Consider the following 20,139-nt stretch of genomic DNA (forward strand, 5'->3'; position numbering starts at 1 on the left):
GTGAATAGGTGATGGGGAAGATAGATTGAGGTGATTGGTGAAGGGTTTTGGGAAATGTGATATGGGGGAGAGTGTAAATAGGATTAGGAGGTAAGGTGGGAATATGTTGGGTGGGGATCCTGTGGGGTCCACAGATCCTGAGGTGTTCCTGTGGGGTCCACAGGTCCTGAGGTGTCAAGGAATTCCATCCCTGCACCAAATAGGCATGTAAAATGCCTTTGCATACCATTCTGGCGTTTAAACGCCGAGGTGATGCACGTTCTGGGCGTTCAACGCCCATGTAAAGCATGTTCTGGGCGTTCAACGCCCATGTAAAGCATGTTCTGGGCGTTTAACGCCCATATATAGCATGTTTCTGGCGTTGAACGCCAATTCCATGCTTATTACTGGCGTTCAGCGCCAGCTTTTCTTAAGGCACATTCCTGGCGTTCAAACGCCAGAATGTTGCTTGTTTCTGGCGTTCAGCGCCAGAATCATGCTCTGTTCTGGCGTTGAACGCCAGCCAGATGCTCCTTACTGGCGTTGAACGCCAGTCTGTGCTTCCTCCAGGGTGTGATTTTTCTTCTGCTATTTTTGATTCTGTTTTTAATTTTTATATTTTTTTCATTACTCCACATGATCATGTACCTAATAAAACACAAAATAACAATAAAATAAAATAAAATAAAAATTAGATAAATAAAATTAGGTTGCCTCCCAACAAGCGCTTCTTTAATGTCAATAGCTTGACAGTGGGCTCTCATGGAGCCACAAAGGTGATCAGGTCAATGTTGTATAGTCCCAACACCAAACTTAGAGTTTGGATATGGGGTCTTAACACCAAACTTAGAGTTTGGTTGTGGCCTCCCAACACCAAACTTAGAGTTTGACTGTGGGTGCTCTTCTTGACTCTGAACTGAGAGAAGCTCTTCATGCTTACTCTCTTTTGTCACAGAGGGATGGCCATGTGCCTTAAACACAAGGTAGTCCCCATTCAATTGAAGGACTAATTCACCTCTATTGACATCTATCACAGCTCCTGCTGTGGCTAGGAAAGGTCTTCCAAGGATGATGCATTCATCCTCTTCCTTCCTAGTGTCTAAGATTATAAAATCAGCAGGGATGTAAAGGCCTTCAACCTTTACTAACACGTCCTCCACTATTCTATAAGCTTGTCTCAATGACTTGTCTGCCAATTGTAATGAGAACAAGGCAGGTTGTACCTCAATGATCCCCAGCTTCTCCATTACAGAGAGTGGCATAAGATTTATCCCTGACCCCAAATCACACAGAGCTTTTGCAAAGGTCATGGTGCCTATGGTACAAGGTATCAAAAACTTGCCAGGATCTTGTTTCTTTTGAGGTAAAATTTGCTGAATCCAGGTATCCAGTTCACTAATGAGCAATAGAGGTTCACTTTCCCAAGTCTCATTACCAAACAACTTGGCATTCAGCTTCATGATAGCTCCTAAGTATTGAGCAACTTGCTCTCCAGTTACATCTTCATCCTCTTCTGAGGAAGAATAGTCTTCAGAGCTCATGAATGGCAGAAGGAGATTTAATGGAATCTCTATGGTCTCTATATGAGTCTCAGATTCCTTTGGATCCTTAATAGGAAACTCCTTCTTGCTTGAGGAACATCCCAGGAGGTCTTCCTCACTAGGATTTTTGTCCTCCTCCTCCCTTGTGCATTCGGCCATATTGATTACATCAATGGCCTTGCACTCTCTTTTTGGATTCTCTTCTGTATTGCTTGGGAGAATACTGGGAGGAGTTTCAATGACTTTCTTACTCAGCTGGCCCACTTGTGCCTCCAGATTTCTGATGGAGGATCTTGTTTCACTCATGAAACTGAAAGTGGCCTTTGACAGATCAGAGACTAGATTGGCTAAATTGGAAGTGTTTTGTTCAGAATTCTCTGTCTGTTGCTGAGAAGATGATGGAAAAGGCTTGCTATTACTCAGCCTATTGCGTCCACCATTGTTAAAGCCTTGTTGAGGCTTTTGTTGATCCTTCCATGAGAAATTTGGATGATTTCTCCATGATGAGTTATAGGTGTTTCCATAAGGTTTACCCATGTAATTAACCTCTGCCATGGCAGGGTTCTCAGGATCATAAGCTTCTTCAGAAGCAGCCTCTTTAGTACTGTTGGATGCATGTTGCCATCCATTCAGATTTTGAGAGATCATGTTGACCTGTTGAGTCAACACTTTGTTCTGAGCCAATATGGCATTCAGAGCATCAATTTCAAGAACTCCTTTCTTCTGAGGTATCCCATTATTCACGGAATTTCTCTCAGAAGTGTACATGAATTGGTTGTTTGCAACCATATCAATGAGTTCTTGAGCCTCTTCAGGCGTTTTCTTTAGGTGAACAGATGGACATCTTTTGGTCAGCTGCTTGTATCTTTCCCAAGCTTCATAGAGGGATTCACCATCTTTTTGGTTGAAGGTTTGAACATCCACTCTCAGCTTGCTCAGCTTTTGAGGAGGAAAGAATTTATCCAAGAAGGCTGTGACCAGCTTATCCCAGGAGTCCAGGCTATCCTTAGGTTGTGAATCCAACCATATTCTAGCTCTGTCTCTTACAGCAAAAGGGAAAAGCATGAGTCTGTAGACTTCAGGATCAACTCCATTCGTCTTTACAGTCTCACAGATCTGTAAGAACTCAGTTAAAAACTGATAAGGATCTTCAGATGGAAGTCTATAAAACTTGCAGTTTTGTTGCATTAAAGCAACTAGTTGAGGCTTAAGCTCAAAATTATTGGCTCCAATGGCAGGAATGGAGATGCTTCTTCCATCAAATTTGGACGTTGGCTTTGTGAAGTCACCAAGCATTCTCCTTGCATTATTATTATTTTCGGCTGTCATCTCCTTCTCTTGTTCGAAAATTTCTGAAAGGTTGTTTCTGGATTGTTGTAATTTAGTTTCTCTTAGTTTCCTTTTCAGAGTCCTTTCAGGTTCAGGATCAATTTCAACAAGAGTGCCTTTTTCCCTATTCCTGCTCATATGAAAGAGAAGAAAACAAGAAAAAGAAGAGGAATCCTCTATGTCACAGTATAGAGATTCCTTTATGTTAGTAGAAGAAGAAAGGGGAGAAGAGTGAAGAAGAATGGTTCGGATTTTTAGATGAAGAGAGGTGAAGAGAAGTGTTAGTAAATAAATAATTAAATAGAATAAGAAAAGAGAGGGAAAATTTCGAAAATAATTTTGAAAAAGGGGTTAGTAATTTTCGAAAATTAAATATAAGATATAATTAAAATTAAAATTTAGAACAAAAAGAATTTTTGAAAAAGAGGTGAGATATTTTCGAAAATTAAAGAGGGAAAAGTAGTTAGGTGGTTTTGAAAAAGATAAGAAACAAACAAAAAGTTAGTTAGTTGATTGAAAAAGATTTGAAATCAAAATTTAAAAAGATAAGAAGATAAGAAGTTAAATAAGATATTTTAAAATCAAAAAGATAAAATTTTTGAAAAAGATATGATAAAAGATAAAAATATTTAATTCAAAAATTTAAAATTACTTACTTCACTAACAAGAAACTACAAGATAAGATTCTAGAACTTAAAGATTGAACTTTTCTTAACAAGCAAGTAACAAACTTCAAATTTTTGAATCACTCACATTAATTGTTAGTGAGTTTTTGAAAATTTTGATGTAAAGATAAGAAAAATATTTTGAAAATATTTTGAAAAAGATTTTTGAATTTTTCAAAAAATAGAAAAAAATGAAAAAGATATAATTTTTGAAAAAGATTTTGAAAAGATAAGATTTTTAAAATTGAAAATTTGACTTGACTTGTAAGAAACAACTAATTTTGAAAATTTTTGACTAAGTCAATGATACGTAAAATTAGATTTCACGTATAACCGGCAAGTATACCGGGTCGTATCAAGTAATAAAACTCACTAGGAGTGAGGTCGATCCCACGAGGATTGGTAGATTAAGCAATGTTAGTTAAATGGTGAATTTAGTCAAGCGAACATAATTTTGATTTCATGAGCATTTTGATTTTTGTATATAATTGCAAGAATTTAAATGGCAAAGAATGTAAAGAACTAGAAGATAGAAATAAAATGAAAGTAAATAACGGAAACTTAAATTGCAAGAAACTTAAATGACATCAAAAGTAAATTGCAATAAAATAAAGTGCTGAATTCTAAAGAGCATAAGAGTAAATAGCAAGAAATAAAGAAACAGAATGTAAATGACAAGAATAATAAATTGCAAGAATGTAGAAGGGAATTGGGCAACGGGTTTTCAAACACTAAGAACAAGAGAAATGAGAGTTAATGATAGAGAGGATCATTAGGGATCAGAGATGCAAGTTTTCATGAATTGATGTTAGTCAAATCCTTCTCAATCATGGGTATAGATCCATGGCAAGTGGGTGTTTGAATCCCAATCTCTTGGTGATTCAATCTCTCTCAACATAACCAATTGCCACTCTCGTGATCTAATTGTTCATGAGAAGAGATGAAGCTCAAATCTAATCCAGCCACACAATTCCTATAATCTCAACCAAGGAGAGTTACATCTCACATACTAACCAAGGTATATTGATTAAAGAAATCATGAAAGGATGAACTCTAAACTGAATTATGTGGCTCATTCCTCAAATTCACCACATAATTCATGTAGATTAACCCCTCTCTCGATGGTGGTTGAATCTATGAAGAGCAAGAGTTCCCTCTTTAGATCAACCACTAGAATTGAGAAGGAGAAGATGAGTTCACTAATTCATTCCAACAAGCAGAGCTCTTCCCCCTAATGAAAGTGGGGTTTAGTGAGTCATTGCTCCAATTTCAACCATAATTTCCATCAACAAAAATTAAACTAAGTGTAAAAGAAAGATGAAGAAGAATAAGGAAATGCTTAAAGCTTCAGAAAATGAAGAAGAGAAGTTCCAATAGAAAAACCCAAAATGAGCTTTCCGGGTATTCTCCCGGAAGTACTAGCAAAAGCTAAGTAAAAGTGCTAAAAAGTATGAAAAAGTTCTAAGTGTCCAAAAAGTGTAAAAAAAGTCTAAGTGTCAAAGAGTAAAAGTAAAGTGTCAAAAAGTAAAGTCCAAGTCCCCACAAGTACAAACTCAATCTCTATTTATACTAGTCCTAAAGCTCTTCCAAAGATCTTCACTTGGGTTAGCAATATGGGCTTCCTCTTTGTTGAATTCTTGGCTCAATTGGAGAAGTTGTTAGCCTTTGTGATGAATAAGGGAAGCAAAGCAAGTTGGCACCAATTCTGGCCCATTGAGGGGCGTTGTTGGCAATAACTCAGGCCTTAGTGCACGTTGGCAACGTGCATGCCAATTTCCTGGAAGTGAGTTTGAGACTTGGGCGTTGCTAGCCCAAGTTGTTGCAAACAACTTGCTCTTCCTCTTCTTGGCTCTACTTTCATGCTAAATGTAGCCCAGAATTTGAGTGTCAACCTTCTGCCTCACTATGAACTATTATACATCATTGGAAAGCTCTTGATGTCTATTTTTCAATGCCACTGGAATCACCTCAATTGGACTTTCCTAGCTCAAGTTATGGTTCCTCAAAGAAGGTAAGGTCAAGCTGCCAAGTGGTTGCCAAGTTGTTGCCAAAAACGCACCTTAACCCCCAAGTTGGCAACGTGCTCATGCCTAGCCTCCCAAGGCAGGGGCTTGGGGCTGGTGTTGTTGCAAAACACGCCCCCTATCCAGCACGTTGGCAACGTGCTCGAGCCACACTCCAAGGCTCCTCTCTAGCTCCCTTAAATTTCACTTCATGTTCTTGTTTTTAGGGCCTAAAGATGACTCTGGTTTGGCTCCAATCTTGTGCTCCACCATGGACTATTATATATGGTTGGAAAGCTCTGAATGTTAGCTTTCCAACGCAACTGGAAGCACTCAATTTGGATCTCTATAGCTCAAGATATCTTCCATTGAAGTGGACATGTTCAGGCTGCCTTGTTGGAGTTGTTGTGAATAACGCCCATTCATTCCAAGTTAGCAACGTGCACCACAATTTCCTGGCGTTGTTGCCAAACACTCCTTCTCTTTAGCACGTTGGCAACGTGCTCAAGCCTTTCTCAAGGCTCCAAGTTTGCTTGACAAGTTGGCGTTGGCAACGCCCATCTAGCGTTGGCAACGTGGTTGATGCCTTGATTGGCGTTAGCAACTTGAGTGGTGCCTCTCCCTGGCGTTAGCAACTTGGTTGGTGCGGCCATTGGGCGTTGGCAACGTGGTTGGTGCACATTCTGGCATTGCCAACTTGGTGTTGGCGTTGGCAACTTGGTGACATCCTCCCCTGGTGGCTCCTGGCGTTGCCAACTTGGTGTTCAAGTTGGCAACTTGCAATGCTTCATTCCCTTGCATTTAGGGCTTAAGTTTCCCTCTGATTTGAGCTTCCATTCCTTGCCACATTATGGACTATTGTATATCGTTGGAAAGCTCTTGATGTCAGCTTCTCAACGCAATTGGAATCATGTCAATTGGATCCTTGTGGTTCGAGATATTCATCCTTGAAGAGGGGAAGGTCAGGCTGCAATTTCTGCTGATCATGCACTAGCACGTTGCCAACTTGGTTTCCAAGTTGCCAACGTGCTACACCTCCTGGCAGCACCAATTTGGGCGTTGGCAACTTGGAAACCAAGTTGCCAACGTGCTCTCTCATCCTGGTTGCATCAAATGGGCGTTGCCAACTTGAGGATCAAGTTGGCAACATGCATCTCCTTCTTGCTCCAAGATTTCCTTGCATCATTGTCTTCTTGCTTCATCACCTATCATAAACCAAAGAAATAGCTTCAAAGTCTTACCAATTCATGCACAAATTCCATGAGATTCATTCATACTCATTCATGTATATATTCTTTAAATCATTTGCATGAATTTGGCTAGAATCACATGTTCCTTGGTATTCTCATGCATGAAGATAAAACTCATAAAAGGACTTGTTTATTTAGAGAAAATGAGTGAAACTAAGCTAAAACCAACTAAACTAACTAGCTAATATAGTAAATATGCAAATGCATCACAACACCAAACTTAAACCTTGCTTGTCCTCAAGCAACAAAAGAACTATGCACAAAGATTTCTTTTAATTGGAATGAGTTGAGGAATAGCTTGTAATACCTTGGTGAGTGAAGTGATTAAGTGATAGTGGGGTGAACTCTGAATTATGTGTTCATGCAAGGGTCCCAGTGCTTATCAGTCCTTACATTTTGGAAGTCTTAGATCTTAGGACTTTCATTCAAATGATATCATGGAGATCTCTTTATATGTAATCACCTTGAAGCAGCTTATAATTTTTGTGCTTTGACCTCGACTCTAAGTGTCATGTCTCAAGGCGGCTCTTTAGATAAGCTTTCAATCAATACTCCTAAACCAGTTGGTTTTAAGGTATTAGGTGTTAAAGCACCCCCAAGGATTTACTTGCTCAAGCCTCTTTCCTTGACACACTTCAACCACAAGCATTTACTAGGATAGCAACTCTTTTGAGTTTTTGTTTCTTTCTTTCTTTTTCTGCCTAGTAATTGATGCTCAGAGCCTTGGGCCATGTTCTTTTTGTTTTTGCACTTTCTTTTCTTCCTTTTGCTTTGTTTGCTGCTTCTTGGATCAATAGATTTTTGAGAATCTCTACAATACTTCTTTGAACTTCATGTCCTGCCTATGAGCTCCCATGCAAGTTTTCACAAGCATGCAACCTCAATACATGATCATACTACTAGAACCACCACTTCTCCTAATCTTTTGCTTGCCTCAAAAACTGATTTTATTCCTCAATCCTTCTTTTCAAAGAACTTTCATGTGATGCATTCTTGAAAATTGAGTGCAAACAAGTTTTGAAGATAAGAATGTTGTGAATAATCAAGCATCTTGCTTATTATAAAGAAATACTATGCTATGAAGGCAGGCGGGAATATAAAGAGAAAAATTATATGATGCAGACAAACAGGGCAAATAAGGATACAATCCAACTTTCAATCACAGCAACATTTGATGTAAAATATCACTTAACAATACAACCTGTTGGAGTTCACTTGCTTTTCTTCTCATCATCATCATTGCTAGCCTTTATTTCATCTTTTGCTTCTTTGATTGATGATGCTTAATCCCTCCAAAGGCTTGTATGACATTCTACAATGATATTAAAAGTTACTTGTTCCCCAAGCACTTAGAAACAGTGGTTAGTCTGCATGATTTATTTGTGGGCTTTTTGAACTTACTTTGGTGTGGGAACACCAAACTTAGTACCTTGCCAATGCATCAATTAACCATGTGTGAAACTCTTTCTTCTTTTTCTAAGGTAATAGACTAAAAACTAGAAAACAGCAAGATAATTAACTAGTCCGTCTAAATGCATGAAGCTAGCCTTATGGCAGAAAGTGAGAATGTGTTTTATGATGGGATTTTGGTGGAACACCAAACTTAGAATCCTTCATTCTCCCTTAGATTGTTTTGGTGTGCAACACCAAACTTAGCTTCTTGCAATCTAGATGAAACTAATTAACAGTTTTATTGAATTAGATATGAAAAGATGGTTACCTCTGGTTGGGTTGCCTCCCAACAAGCGCTCTTTTATTGTCACTAGCTTGACATTTGTCCCTCTTTAGAGCGGATGATGATCATAGTGCCTTAATCCTTCCCCTCTCACCGTGAGCTTCCTTCCAGTATCATTCTTGATGATTTCCACATGTTCAAGTGAGAGGATTTTGTTCACTGTGTAGTATCCAGAAAAGTGTGGAGATGTCTCTTTTGGTTGGTAAGTTAGCATCACTTTATCCCCTGGTGAGAAGTCTTCAGTGGAGATTTTCTTGTTTCTCTATCCTCTTGGCATTTTCTTCTTGGGACTCTCTTCTTTTCCAGGAGATAGTTCAGGTTTTGGAATCTCAATTTTTGGACAGTCCTTGCTATGAATCTTAAATGCTGACTTTGATTGCAGCTTCTCCTCTATTCTTTGAGCTTGTTGCAGCACCTCCACCTCTTCATTTTCTTTCCTGCATGAGCTTGGAAGTGCCTCATCAGGTGCCTCTTTCAAGTTTGGATCTATGGAATCAATCTTCATACACTCTTCCTCTTGGGTGGAGTCTTGCAAATTCTTGAAGACATGGAACACTATATGCTCATCATGCACCCTTAGCATTAATTCTCCTTTTTCGACATCTATCAATGCCCTGGCAGTGGCTAAAAAGGGCCTCCCTAGAATAATGGGAGTGTTGTCATCTTCCTCTATGTCTAGGATGACAAAGTCAACTGGGAGGAAAAATTTGTCCACCTTTACTAATACATTCTCTACAACCCCGAGTGCTTGCTGAATAGATTTATCCGCCATTTGAAGGGCTATCTTTGTAGGTTTCAATTCATGAATCTGAAGCTTCCTCATCAAAGATAGAGGCATCAGATTTATGCTTGCACCAAGATCACAAAATGCTCTCTCAATCATCATGTTACCTATTGTGCAGGGGATGTGAAAGCTCCCTGGATCTTTCATCTTCTTTGGCAACTTTTTCTGGATGATGGCACTACACTCCCTGGTCATCACAACCATTTGTCCCTCTTTCAAGGATCTTTTCTTTGTCAACAATTCCTTTATGAACTTAGCATATAGGGGCATCTGTTCAAGTGCTTCAATGAAGGGGATATTGATGTAGTGTCTTGAATATTTCCAAGAATTTGGAATATTGCTTCTCTTTGTTCTCTTCTTTAAACCTTTGAGGGTATGGGAGCATTGGTTGGTATGCTTTCACTGCCTCCTTCTTAGCTAATTTATCACTTTGTGTATAGGTTTCTTGCTCCTGTTTTTGTTCCTTCACCTCTTCTTTTAAGCCTTCTTTGATATGCTCTTCCTGAGTAATGGCTTCTGTTTCTACTTTCTTCCCACTTCTCAAGGTGATTGCTTTACACTCCTCCCATTTTATGGCTTTTTCTGTGTCTCTTGGGTTGGGTATCGTATCACTTGGAAGAACATTGGTTGGTCGCTCTGCTTGTTTGGCTAATTGTCCCACTTGTCTCTCAATATTCTTCATGATGACCTCATGTTCCTTGTGTCCCTTAGCTAAGGCTTGAGTGGTTTGAGCAAGTGCTTGCAAGGTTGCTTCAAGACTTGAGATTCTAGTCTCATGATGGTCAATTGGATGTATGATGGGGGTTGATTGTTGTTGAAAGTTGTTGGGTGGATTAGTGTGGTAATTCTGTGGGTTGGATGTTGGTGCAGGGAAGTTGTTTTGGTGAGTTTGTGAGTTATTATGAGGGTGTTGATATGTGTTTTGTGTTTTTCTATATTGGTTAGTGTTGTTGGCATGGTGGTTTGGTTGTTTGTGTTACGGGTGTGGTTGTGGCTGTTGTTCTTTTGCCAATGGTTTTCACCCCACCTTAGATTGGGGTGATTTTTCCAAGAGGAGTTATATGTATCACCATGAAATTCATCCTGAGAATTTGAAGTGTTCTGCATGTATTGAACTTGTTCTTGTGGTTGCTCAACCGTGATCCCTTCACCTTGGCTCCATTCAAGTGATGGTTGATTTGTTGTGTTCACTAATGCTAGCTGGAAACCATCCATTCTCTTTGTCATCATTTCCATTTGTTGTTGGATTTGTTGGTGCATTAACTTGTTTTGTGCCAAGATAGCATCAACACCTTCAAGCTCCATTACACCTTTCTTTGGGGTGGATTGTGTTGCCTCTCTGATGAGTAATAGTATTGATTGTTTGCCACAATCTCAATGAGGTCTTGGGCCTCCTCGGCAGTTTTCATCATGTTGAGTGATCCTCCTGATGAGTAATCTAGTCCCTTCCTTGCTTCGAAGCTTAAGCCTTCATAGAAGTTTTGGAGCTTAACCCAATCACTAAACATGTTAGGGGGACATCTTCTCATTAGTGCTTTATACCTTTCCCAGGCTTCATACAATGACTCCCCTTCCATTTGCCTAAAAGTCTGGACCTATGTCTTCAACTTGATGATCTTTTGAGGTGGGTAGAACTTTGCTAGAAATTTGCTCATTACTTCATTCCAATCATTGAGGCTTTCCTTGGGGAATGATTCTAGCCATTGAGTGGCCTTGTCCCTCAAAGAGAATGGAAATAGTAACAACTTGTAGACATCTGGATGCACTCCATTTATCTTCACTGTATTGCATATCCTCAGAAAAACAGATAGATGTTGATTTGGGTCTTCAAGAGGTCCCCCTCCATAAGAGCAATTGTTCTGTACCAAAGTGATGAGCTGAGGTTTCAACTCAAAGTTATTGGCCTGAACTGGAGGAGTGGCAATACTACTCCCACAATGTCTTGGGTCAGGGATGGTATAAGAAGATAGCACCCTTCTAGCTTGTCCACCATTGTTGTTGACCCCTCCAGGAGGATTTTGTATCTCATCCTCCATGGTTTGATCTTCTTCCTCTGATTCCTCTGACCCTTCTTCACCAACTATGAACTTTCCTCTTTCTGCTCTCCTTATCCTTCGGAGGATTCTCTTGTCCTCAATATTACGTCTACTAGCTCCTGACATACACAAACAAAACCAAAATCACAAGTGAGACACTCTAGAACTAGAGTGAAATTGGGGTTAGTGAAACAAAGTATCAAACAGTTAGTGGGCTTAACAAAAACAAAATAAAATAAAAAAAATGCTTAATCTAAACCACCTTTCACTTAATCATTGTCAATCTTTCCAATCCCCGGCAACGGCGCCAAAAACTTGATACGTAAAATTAGATTTCACGTATAACCGGCAAGTATACCGGGTCGTATCAAGTAATAAAACTCACTAGGAGTGAGGTCGATCCCACGAGGATTGGTAGATTAAGCAATGTTAGTTAAATGGTGAATTTAGTCAAGCGAACATAATTTTGATTTCATGAGCATTTTGATTTTTGTATATAATTGCAAGAATTTAAATGGCAAAGAATGTAAAGAACTAGAAGATAGAAATAAAATGAAAGTAAATAACGGAAACTTAAATTGCAAGAAACTTAAATGACATCAAAAGTAAATTGCAATAAAATAAAGTGCTGAATTCTAAAGAGCATAAGAGTAAATAGCAAGAAATAAAGAAACAGAATGTAAATGACAAGAATAATAAATTGCAAGAATGTAGAAGGGAATTGGGCAACGGGTTTTCAAACACTAAGAACAAGAGAAATGAGAGTTAATGATAGAGAGGATCATTAGGGATCAGAGATGCAAGTTTTCATGAATTGATGTTAGTCAAATCCTTCTCAATCATGGGTATAGATCCATGGCAAGTGGGTGTTTGAATCCCAATTTCTTGGTGATTCAATCTCTCTCAACATAACCAATTGCCACTCTCGTGATCTAATTGTTCATGAGAAGAGATGAAGCTCAAATCTAATCCAGCCACACAATTCCTATAATCTCAACCAAGGAGAGTTACATCTCACATACTAACCAAGGTATATTGATTAAAGAAATCATGAAAGGATGAACTCTAAACTGAATTATGTGGCTCATTCCTCAAATTCACCACATAATTCATGTAGATTAACCCCTCTCTCGATGGTGGTTGAATCTATGAAGAGCAAGAGTTCCCTCTTTAGATCAACCACTAGAATTGAGAAGGAGAAGATGAGTTCACTAATTCATTCCAACAAGCAGAGCTCTTCCCCCTAATGAAAGTGGGGTTTAGTGAGTCATTGCTCCAATTTCAACCATAATTTCCATCAACAAAAATTAAACTAAGTGTAAAAGAAAGATGAAGAAGAATAAGGAAATGCTTAAAGCTTCAGAAAATGAAGAAGAGAAGTTCCAATAGAAAAACCCAAAATGAGCTTTCCGGGTATTCTCCCGGAAGTACTAGCAAAAGCTAAGTAAAAGTGCTAAAAAGTATGAAAAAGTTCTAAGTGTCCAAAAAGTGTAAAAAAGTCTAAGTGTCAAAGAGTAAAAGTAAAGTGTCAAAAGTAAAGTCCAAGTCCCCACAAGTACAAACTCAATCTCTATTTATACTAGTCCTAAAGCTCTTCCAAAGATCTTCACTTGGGTTAGCAATATGGGCTTCCTCTTTGTTGAATTCTTGGCTCAATTGGAGAAGTTGTTAGCCTTTGTGATGAATAAGGGAAGCAAAGCAAGTTGGCACCAATTCTGGCCCATTGAGGGGCGTTGTTGGCAATAACTCAGGCCTTAGTGCACGTTGGCAACGTGCATGCCAATTTCCTGGAAGTGAGTTTGAGACTTGGGCGTTGCTAGCCCAAGTTGTTGCAAACAACTTGCTCTTCCTCTTCTTGGCTCTACTTTCATGCTAAATGTAGCCCAGAATTTGAGTGTCAACCTTCTGCCTCACTATGAACTATTATACATCATTGGAAAGCTCTTGATGTCTATTTTTCAATGCCACTAGAATCACCTCAATTGGACTTTCCTAGCTCAAGTTATGGTTCCTCAAAGAAGGTAAGGTCAAGCTGCCAAGTGGTTGCCAAGTTGTTGCCAAAAACGCACCTTAACCCCCAAGTTGGCAACGTGCTCGTGCCTAGCCTCCCAAGGCAGGGGCTTGGGGCTGGTGTTGTTGCAAAACACGCCCCCTATCCAGCACGTTGGCAACGTGCTCGAGCCACACTCCAAGGCTCCTCTCTAGCTCCCTTAAATTTCACTTCATGTTCTTGTTTTTAGGGCCTAAAGATGACTCTGGTTTGGCTCCAATCTTGTGCTCCACCATGAACTATTATATATGGTTGGAAAGCTCTGAATGTTAGCTTTCCAACGCAACTGGAAGCACTCAATTTGGATCTCTATAGCTCAAGATATCTTCCATTGAAGTGGACATGTTCAGGCTGCCTTGTTGGAGTTGTTGTGAATAACGCCCATTCATTCCAAGTTAGCAACGTGCACCACAATTTCCTGGCGTTGTTGCCAAACACTCCTTCTCTTTAGCACGTTGGCAACGTGCTCAAGCCTTTCTCAAGGCTCCAAGTTTGCTTGACAAGTTGGCGTTGGCAACGCCCATCTAGCGTTGGCAACGTGGTTGATGCCTTGATTGGCGTTAGCAACTTGAGTGGTGCCTCTCCCTGGCGTTAGCAACTTGGTTGGTGCGGCCATTGGGCGTTGGCAACGTGGTTGGTTCACATTCTGGCGTTGCCAACTTGGTGTTGGCGTTGGCAACTTGGTGACATCCTCCCCTGGTGGCTCCTGGCGTTGCCAACTTGGTGTTCAAGTTGGCAACTTGCAATGCTTCATTCCCTTGCATTTGGGGCTTAAGTTTCCCTCTGATTTGAGCTTCCATTCCTTGCCACATTATGGACTATTGTATATCGTTGGAAAGCTCTTGATGTCAGCTTCTCAACGCAATTGGAATCATGTCAATTGGATCCTTGTGGTTCGAGATATTCATCCTTGAAGAGGGGAAGGTCAGCTGCAATTTCTGCTGATCATGCACTAGCACGTTGCCAACTTGGTTTCCAAGTTGCCAACGTGCTACACCTCCTGGCAGCACCAATTTGGGCGTTGGCAACTTGGAAACCAAGTTGCCAACGTGCTCTCTCATCCTGGTTGCATCAAATGGGCGTTGCCAACTTGAGGATCAAGTTGGCAACATGCATCTCCTTCTTGCTCCAAGATTTCCTTGCATCATTGTCTTCTTGCTTCATCACCTATCATAAACCAAAGAAATAGCTTCAAAGTCTTACCAATTCATGCACAAATTCCATGAGATTCATTCATACTCATTCATGTATATTCTTTAAATCATTTGCATGAATTTGGCTAGAATCACATGTTCCTTGGTATTCTCATGCATGAAGATAAAACTCATAAAAGGACTTGTTTATTTAGAGAAAATGAGTGAAACTAAGCTAAAACCAACTAAACTAACTAGCTAATATAGTAAATATGCAAATGCATCACAACACCAAACTTAAACCTTGCTTGTCCTCAAGCAACAAAAGAACTATGCACAAAGATTTCTTTTAATTGGAATGAGTTGAGGAATAGCTTGTAATACCTTGGTGAGTGAAGTGATTAAGTGATAGTGGGGTGAACTCTGAATTATGTGTCATGCAAGGGTCCCAGTGCTTATCAGTCCTTACATTTTGGAAGTCTTAGATCTTAGGACTTTCATTCAAATGATATCATGGAGATCTCTTTATATGTAATCACCTTGAAGCAGCTTATAATTTTGTGCTTTGACCTCGACTCTAAGTGTCATGTCTCAAGGCGGCTCTTTAGATAAGCTTTCAATCAATACTCCTAAACCAGTTGGTTTTAAGGTATTAGGTGTTAAAGCACCCCCAAGGATTTACTTGCTCAAGCCTCTTTCCTTGACACACTTCAACCACAAGCATTTACTAGGATAGCAACTCTTTTGAGTTTTTGTTTCTTTCTTTCTTTTTCTGCCTAGTAATGATGCTCAGAGCCTTGGGCCATGTTCTTTTTGTTTTTGCACTTTCTTTTCTTCCTTTTGCTTTGTTTGCTGCTTCTTGGATCAATAGATTTTTGAGAATCTCTACAATACTTCTTTGAACTTCATGTCCTGCCTATGAGCTCCCATGCAAGTTTTCACAAGCATGCAACCTCAATACATGATCATACTACTAGAACCACCACTTCTCCTAATCTTTTGCTTGCCTCAAAAACTGATTTTATTCCTCAATCCTTCTTTTCAAAGAACTTTCATGTGATGCATTCTTGAAAATTGAGTGCAAACAAGTTTTGAAGATAAGAATGTTGTGAATAATCAAGCATCTTGCTTATTATAAAGAAAGACTATGCTATGAAGGCAGGCGGGAATATAAAGAGAAAAATTATATGATGCAGACAAACAGGGCAAATAAGGATACAATCCAACTTTCAATCACAGCAACATTTGATGTAAAATATCACTTAACAATACAACCTGTTGGAGTTCACTTGCTTTTCTTCTCATCATCATCATTGCTAGCCTTTATGTTCATCTTTTGCTTCTTTGATTGATGATGCTTAATCCCTCCAAAGGCTTGTATGACATTCTACAATGATATTAAAAGTTACTTGTTCCCCAAGCACTTAGAAACAGTGGTTAGTCTGCATGATTTATTTGTGGGCTTTTTGAACTTACTTTGGTGTGGGAACACCAAACTTAGTACCTTGCCAATGCATCAAATTAACCATGTGTGAAACTCTTTCTTCTTTTTCTAAGGTAATAGACTAAAAACTAGAAAACAGCAAGATAATTAACTAGTCCGTCTAAATGCATGAAGCTAGCCTTATGGCAGAAAGTGAGAATGTGTTTTATGATGGGATTTTGGTGGAACACCAAACTTAGAATCCTTCATTCTCCCTTAGATTGTTTTGGTGTGCAACACCAAACTTAGCTTCTTGCAATCTAGATGAAACTAATTAACAGTTTATTGAATTAGATATGAAAAGATGGTTACCTCTGGTTGGGTTGCCTCCCAACAAGCGCTCTTTTATTGTCACTAGCTTGACATTTGTCCCTCTTTAGGGCGGATGATGATCATAGTGCCTTAATCCTTCCCCTCTCACCGTGAGCTTCCTTCCAGTATCATTCTTGATGATTTCCACATGTTCAAGTGAGAGGATTTTGTTCACTGTGTAGTATCCAGAAAAGTGTGGAGATGTCTCTTTTGGTTGGTAAGTTAGCATCACTTTATCCCCTGGTGAGAAGTCTTCAGTGGAGATTTTCTTGTTTCTCTATCCTCTTGGCATTTTCTTCTTGGGACTCTCTTCTTTTCCAGGAGATAGTTCAGGTTTTGGAATCTCAATTTTTGGACAGTCCTTGCTATGAATCTTAAATGCTGACTTTGATTGCAGCTTCTCTCTATTCTTTGAGCTTGTTGCAGCACCTCCACCTCTTCATTTTCTTTCCTGCATGAGCTTGGAAGTGCCTCATCAGGTGCCTCTTTCAAGTTTGGATCTATGGAATCAATCTTCATACACTCTTCCTCTTGGGTGGAGTCTTGCAAATTCTTGAAGACATGGAACACTATATGCTCATCATGCACCCTTAGCATTAATTCTCCTTTTTCGACATCTATCAATGCCCTGGCAGTGGCTAAAAAGGGCCTCCCTAGAATAATGGGAGTGTTGTCATCTTCCTCTATGTCTAGGATGACAAAGTCAACTGGGAGGAAAAATTTGTCCACCTTTACTAATACATTCTCTACAACCCTGAGTGCTTGCTGAATAGATTTATCCGCCATTTGAAGGGCTATCTTTGTAGGTTTCAATTCATGAATCTGAAGCTTCCTCATCAAAGATAGAGGCATCAGATTTATGCTTGCACCAAGATCACAAAATGCTCTCTCAATCATCATGTTACCTATTGTGCAGGGGATGTGAAAGCTCCCTGGATCTTTCATCTTCTTTGGCAACTTTTTCTGGATGATGGCACTACACTCCCTGGTCATCACAACCATTTGTCCCTCTTTCAAGGATCTTTTCTTTGTCAACAATTCCTTTATGAACTTAGCATATAGGGGCATCTGTTCAAGTGCTTCAATGAAGGGGATATTGATGTGTAGTGTCTTGAATATTTCCAAGAATTTGGAATATTGCTTCTCTTTGTTCTCTTCTTTAAACCTTTGAGGGTATGGGAGCATTGGTTGGTATGCTTTCACTGCCTCTTTCTTAGCTAATTTATCACTTTGTGTATAGGTTTCTTGCTCCTGTTTTTGTTCCTTCACCTCTTCTTTTAAGCCTTCTTTGATATGCTCTTCCTGAGTAATGGCTTCTGTTTCTACTTTCTTCCCACTTCTCAAGGTGATTGCTTTACACTCCTCCCATTTTATGGCTTTTTCTGTGTCTCTTGGGTTGGGTATCGTATCACTTGGAAGAACATTGGTTGGTCGCTCTGCTTGTTTGGCTAATTGTCCCACTTGTCTCTCAATATTCTTCATGATGACCTCATGTTCCTTGTGTCCCTTAGCTAAGGCTTGAGTGGTTTGAGCACGTGCTTGCAAGGTTGCTTCAAGACTTGAGATTCTAGTCTCATGATGGTCAATTGGATGTATGATGGGGGTTGATTGTTGTTGAAAGTTGTTGGGTGGATTAGTGTGGTAATTCTGTGGGTTGGATGTTGGTGCAGGGAAGTTGTTTTGGTGAGTTTGTGAGTTATTATGAGGGTGTTGATATGTGTTTTGTGTTTTTCTATATTGGTTAGTGTTGTTGGCATGGTGGTTTTGGTTGTTTATGTTACGGGTGTGGTTGTGGCTGTTGTTCTTTTGCCAATGGTTTTCACCCCACCTTAGATTGGGGTGATTTTTCCAAGAGGAGTTATATGTATCACCATGAAATTCATCCTGAGAATTTGAAGTGTTCTGCATGTATTGAACTTGTTCTTGTGGTTGCTCAACCGTGATCCCTTCACCTTGGCTCCATTCAAGTGATGGTTGATTTGTTGTGTTCACTAATGCTAGCTGGAAACCATCCATTCTCTTTGTCATCATTTCCATTTGTTGTTGGATTTGTTGGTGCATTAACTTGTTTTGTGCCAAGATAGCATCAACACCTTCAAGCTCCATTACACCTTTCTTTGGGGGTGGATTGTGTTGCCTCTCTGATGAGTAATAGTATTGATTGTTTGCCACAATCTCAATGAGGTCTTGGGCCTCCTCGGCAGTTTTCATCATGTTGAGTGATCCTCCTGATGAGTAATCTAGTCCCTTCCTTGCTTCGAAGCTTAAGCCTTCATAGAAGTTTTGGAGCTTAACCCAATCACTAAACATGTTAGGGGGACATCTTCTCATTAGTGCTTTATACCTTTCCCAGGCTTCATACAATGACTCCCCTTCCATTTGCCTAAAAGTCTGGACCTATGTCTTCAACTTGATGATCTTTTGAGGTGGGTAGAACTTTGCTAGAAATTTGCTCATTACTTCATTCCAATCATTGAGGCTTTCCTTGGGGAATGATTCTAGCCATTGAGTGGCCTTGTCCCTCAAAGAGAATGGAAATAGTAACAACTTGTAGACATCTGGATGCACTCCATTTATCTTCACTGTATTGCATATCCTCAGAAAAACAGATAGATGTTGATTTGGGTCTTCAAGAGGTCCCCCTCCATAAGAGCAATTGTTCTGTACCAAAGTGATGAGCTGAGGTTTCAACTCAAAGTTATTGGCCTGAACTGGAGGAGTGGCAATACTACTCCCACAATGTCTTGGGTCAGGGATGGTATAAGAAGATAGCACCCTTCTAGCTTGTCCACCATTGTTGTTGACCCCTCCAGGAGGATTTTGTATCTCATCCTCCATGGTTTGATCTTCTTCCTCTGATTCCTCTGACCCTTCTTCACCAACTATGAACTTTCCTCTTTCTGCTCTCCTTATCCTTCGGAGGATTCTCTTGTCCTCAATATTACGTCTACTAGCTCCTGACATACACAAACAAAACCAAAATCACAAGTGAGACACTCTAGAACTAGAGTGAAATTGGGGTTAGTGAAACAAAGTATCAAACAGTTAGTGGGCTTAACAAAAACAAAATAAAATAAAAAAAAATGCTTAATCTAAACCACCTTTCACTTAATCATTGTCAATCTTTCCAATCCCCGGCAACGGCGCCAAAAACTTGATACGTAAAATTAGATTTCACGTATAACCGGCAAGTATACCGGGTCGTATCAAGTAATAAAACTCACTAGGAGTGAGGTCGATCCCACGAGGATTGGTAGATTAAGCAATGTTAGTTAAATGGTGAATTTAGTCAAGCGAACATAATTTTGATTTCATGAGCATTTTGATTTTTGTATATAATTGCAAGAATTTAAATGGCAAAGAATGTAAAGAACTAGAAGATAGAAATAAAATGAAAGTAAATAACGGAAACTTAAATTGCAAGAAACTTAAATGACATCAAAAGTAAATTGCAATAAAATAAAGTGCTGAATTCTAAAGAGCATAAGAGTAAATAGCAAGAAATAAAGAAACAGAATGTAAATGACAAGAATAATAAATTGCAAGAATGTAGAAGGGAATTGGGCAACGGGTTTTCAAACACTAAGAACAAGAGAAATGAGAGTTAATGATAGAGAGGATCATTAGGGATCAGAGATGCAAGTTTTCATGAATTGATGTTAGTCAAATCCTTCTCAATCATGGGTATAGATCCATGGCAAGTGGGTGTTTGAATCCCAATCTCTTGGTGATTCAATCTCTCTCAACATAACCAATTGCCACTCTCGTGATCTAATTGTTCATGAGAAGAGATGAAGCTCAAATCTAATCCAGCCACACAATTCCTATAATCTCAACCA

At 39.4% G+C, this 20,139-nt stretch overlaps 1 non-coding gene across 1 annotated transcript; it reads left to right on the top strand.

Annotated features, from left to right (window-relative positions):
- Positions 1–2,346: 2,346 nt before the first annotated feature.
- LOC130953260 (small nucleolar RNA R71) lies at positions 2,347–2,453 on the top strand. Its single transcript, XR_009075432.1, has one exon. It is a non-coding gene; the product is annotated as a small nucleolar RNA R71 (small nucleolar RNA).
- Positions 2,454–20,139: the final 17,686 nt, after the last annotated feature.

Source organism: Arachis stenosperma, chromosome 9 (genome assembly GCF_014773155.1).
Source record: "Arachis stenosperma cultivar V10309 chromosome 9, arast.V10309.gnm1.PFL2, whole genome shotgun sequence".
NCBI classification, from domain to species: Eukaryota; Viridiplantae; Streptophyta; class Magnoliopsida; order Fabales; family Fabaceae; genus Arachis; species Arachis stenosperma.